Raw genomic sequence first — 4667 nt, forward strand, 5'->3', positions numbered from 1 at the left:
TGTGTTTGTTCAGGATCTCGCAGAGCGAGTCCTGCTCCATTCCATATGTCAGATACCAAAACAACGCTGTGTTCGTACCCAGCCCCTTCTGCCCATCCTTTACTGCAGCATCCCACTGCTGTTTTCACATTCACGTGCAAAAGGCTGTGCAAACATCCACGATGCTCTCTGTTCAAGGAGTCCCAAAGCAAGAGCAAGGAGATGGGTAGCAAAGAACTCCATGAAATATCACTGTCCTCCTGTGCTCATCACTTCTTAATTATTTTTTTTCCCAGGAATCATTATTTTTGCTATTTTTCTGAAAGCATCACCCTCCTGGAGCCATGGCATATGTGATTTCCCACCCTACTTTCTTTAAGAAGCAGTTTCTAACCTGCCCTAAAAATGCTGAACAGCTTTGGGAGCCCCAAAAGGCAGGAAACTAGAGACTAAAAAAGAGAACACAAACTCTTTGTTCTCAGTACCTTGTGATCTTGAAGTGCTTGGGGTGATCTCAGGGGTACCAGGGCAAGGACAGAGACACGCGGGGCAGCCACTGGCTCCTCTCTTTTCCATCCCTCTCGCTCCAGCAAGGCAACACTTTTCCTCTCCCGCATATCACCTTTTTTGTGATACAGTGTTTTAAAGATTACTAAAATTTCTAAATTTGCTTCCTTTCCAAAACCGAAACACAATGTTAACCATTTGGACTAAAAGTGAGTCATTTTGGTTTCAAAATATCTTTTTTTTAGCTCAAAATATTTTTTCAAAAGTTTCTGCTCAAAGTCAGCTCATTTTTGGTGGAACAAAGTCTTTTGTTACAATCCAAACAAACTCAAATTCCTTTTCAATTAAATATTTGCTTTCTGAATGCAAGCGAGCTTCACTTTCTCTTTTTTTAATTTTTTTTTTCCCTTCTCATTTCTCTCCCTTCCTCATTTCTAAAATGCAAATAATTGGGAAAACTCCCTTCTGAGCCACTTCTGCTGCTACTAACATTGACAGCCCCAAGGATGCTCCCAGCCCTGCACTCCCCTCACCAAGGAAGGAGCCTGCAGAAGGTCCTGGACCCCCTCCCGTGCTCCCCACTCCCTGTGAGTACCAGTCTGGCTGCGGCGAAACCACAGGATGGACCCAGCCACAGGGCTGGGGAGACAAAAAAAGCCCACGGCAAATCCAGCCTTGGGTTGATAGGACCCCAAAAGGGCTGTGGTTGTTTTCTGAAAAGTGTGAGGACCCATCAAGGCAGAAGAGCATCGCTTGGGGTGCCTGAAGGGCTGTGCTACCCCAAATTGAAGACCCCCTCACAGGCAGGCAGTGTGTCTGTCATATTCTCTGTATATTTATTATACATACTCTGCAGATCTCAGGTTATAAATTATACAAATACATCCTTAAATGTTTCTATTCAAAAAAATACATATGTGCAGCTGTTGAACACACTCCCCACCATCTTTGCCACGGTGAAGATTTTCACTGTCAATGTCTGTTGAGAGCCAGGTCCAGCTACAAGCTGACGTGTGGATTTGGGGTGACTGGCAGGAGCTGGGTCCATCCCCGCTACAGCTCCTCTCCTCCCTCCCACATTCCCCGAAGCAGCTGCAGGACAGAAGCATGTCTGTCATGGCCCAACTTTGACCAGGGCATCCTTCAAGTGAGCTGCATCTTCCCCCACCACTCTTATAAGTGATACAGCAGACGGCCGGTGTCTCTTCATGTATTTATTGATTAACAGCAGCATTTTAGATAAACGAAGCCCAGTTGTCTTTGAGGGCAGGAATAACATTGGGTATAGGTGTCATTCAGCATTGTGGGCATATGGTAAATTTTATTTAGGGGTTACTTTCCGTCACGTGTGCATCTGACTTTTTTATTGGCATTTCTAGAGGGCTTTAGTGCTGAGGTTCTTTTGGAAGCCGGGGAGGCGAGAGGGCATCAGGGCTGGTGGGAGTTCAGGTTTCCCCGGGCAGCGCACCCTGTGCTGGGAGATTAATATTGACCATGGGAGCAGCACAGGGATGGGGATTTACAGCAGTGCCTGGTTGTTCACAGCAAGGGTGAAAAAAACACTGAGGAAACCAAGAAGCAGGTGAGAGGGATGGACTCCTATCTCCAGATCTTCAGATCGAGATTTTCATAAGCCAAAAAGTTGCTGGGTTCGATGAACGCGGTAGAGTGATGTTCAATAGCCTGTGTTGCGCCGGAGATCAAAGAAAGTGATCTCCTCTGCCTTTAAAATGTATGAAGCTGCAAGATCTTAAGGGCATATAAACTTACTTTGATTGCAGGGCTGGCATCTTGGAAGTCGCATTCCTTTAATTTCCTTGAGCTGGTTGCTTTCCCCACGAAGGACATGCACAGGGTGGTGAGTTTTCAATGGAAACTGGTTTTGCCTCATTTTCCACTTCTCTCCTGCTACAAGGAAAGAAGTGCAGAGCTCCAGAGGCCTGCCTGCCTCTTTCTATGCAGACAGAAAGGGCTGGGTGTCTGTGTTTAATTACAGCCTGAAAGAACTGCATTTAAAAGACAACAGCAAGCTATTTAATTAATACTTATCATTAGCACTCGTAGGAATGCCTAGCAGCAAACTGCAACAACAAAGTAACTCCTTTTTTTTTTTTTTTTCCTTGCACTTGGGATAAATTAATTTCAAAAAAGAGTAAACAAACGATTCGCACCAGATTTGAGATGACTTTTTATGGAATGAGAGTACTGGGATAGTAGGTATTACCCTAGGATGGCAGAGATCTATAAGAGCAGGCTTTTCAATCTCCAGCTCTCCTGGCCAAGCAGCTTATCTTCATCTATCCATCTATCTGTCTTTCTATCTCAGCATTCACACTGGGCTCATCCCCACGTCTGAGCGCCTACTTGTCTTCATACCTGTCCATAAATTACACGGCATCCCTGGGGCATTATAAATAATAATTCAACTCCCAAACCTTCAGAACACTGTTATAAAGCATTGGTTTATAATTCACGACGTTGTGGACTCCTCCTCCCAGCCCATAAAGGTAATGCTGAAGCAGAAGGACGTGATACCCCGCTCAGCAGAGGAAATGCCCCAAAATCAGTTCCTTGGTTCCTCAGGGATGGGGTGGGTGGCCACAAGTTGGAAGATGGGGATGGACATTGTGGTAAAGCATGGGGGAAGGTTGGACTGCTCTGCTTGTGGGAAATAGCATCCTCATCCGCAGCCCATTGGGGATTTTTATATCCCCCTGAATTTTAGCTCAGCCAGTGCTGCAGACAGCCAGTCATCCCATGCCCCTCTTTAATTAATAGCACTCTTAATGGCACTATTAATGGTTGGAGTGATGAACCACAGTATGGCTCTGCTGCTGATGTCTCCACGGGGTGCAACGCCAGGCGACGACTGCTAGCTCGGAGGCAGACAGCTTAAAGGGTAAGATTCACGTGTAGCCGGACAGATCTCAACCCACGGTGGGACAGGCACCCCAATTCCTTGTTGGAGACACGAACAGATGGCTACAGGATAGCAAGATGCTTTGGTATGTGGGAGCTATTGGGTAGAAACTCCCAGCTAAGCCACAGGGGACTCTGTTCCTCTACCCCAATACATTTCATTTCCAACCCAACACAGTGCATCTCCATCCCAACACATTACTTTCTCCTTGAGGTACGTAGGTGATAGGAACATGTCCCAGTCATGTACCTCAGTGTGGAGGGTGTCCTGACCTCTGGGGTTACATGGGGTCCCTGCAGAGGATGGCAGCTTGCTCGTGGGCATCATTGTCTCCTGGATCACGTGGGTCTGATCTGCTCGGGGAGCTGAACTTGGACTTTTTGCTGGTGAAAATTGTGAGCAGGTGATGTCTGAGATGAATTATTTCACAAGTCTGGCCTGGATGTGCGATCAGTTCTGGAAGGTGCAGAACTAATATCTCATTAACTCTGGGATCATATCAAGCTGCCAGAGCCCACAGTCACCCATCAAAGTGCTGGGCAAGGAGGTATTGCCTTTCTGCATGACTTTTCTCCCTCCATTTTCCATCTTTCCATCAAACAGAGCTGACCTTCCCTCTCAGCTCTAGACCTGAGGAGGAGCGAGCAGAGCTCTGAGCATTCGTTTCGGGGTTGAAGTGGGAGCTCCCAGGGTGTGAGCAGCCAGGGATGCCATGGTCCCAGACACGACATGCCCACGAGTCCAGGTTCATCTCTGCAACCCGGGCACCTGGGCTGGCACGCATGGCCATGTATTGCCCTCTGTGGGAGCACGGTCACCCTTCAAGCCAAGCCTGTCTGTGCTCCCTTTGCCTTGGCTCCAGGCATGAAACAGGCTTTTCCTGCTGTGCTGCTGCCCCAGAAATCAGAGAGAGAGTTTTCATAGTGTCCTGCCCAAAGAATATCTGGTTTGGACTGGGGGAGAAGCAGCACCCTCACCCTGTAGGAGTATCCTCAAGGATGGTTGAGAATTAAACCCCTTTTCACCCCGTATGGGCATCGTCTGCAGTTAGGCTCGACCCTTGACCCATCCTACTGCTTTGGGGCACTGGGGTGGGAGCGTGGGATGTATTCGCCACACTTTCTGCTTGAAAAACACACCAGGGCTTTGGTGGGCTGCAAGCCCAGCCCCCCTCACCCCATCCTTCCAAGTGCTTACTGGCTGTGGGTCCCGGGCCGGCCCCTCACCCCCTTGCCCCCCCCCCCCCGTCTCCATCCTGGCG

Source organism: Cariama cristata, unplaced genomic scaffold, assembly GCF_000690535.1.
Source record: "Cariama cristata isolate BGI_N322 unplaced genomic scaffold, ASM69053v1 scaffold4767, whole genome shotgun sequence".
Lineage (NCBI taxonomy): Eukaryota > Metazoa > Chordata > Aves > Cariamiformes > Cariamidae > Cariama > Cariama cristata.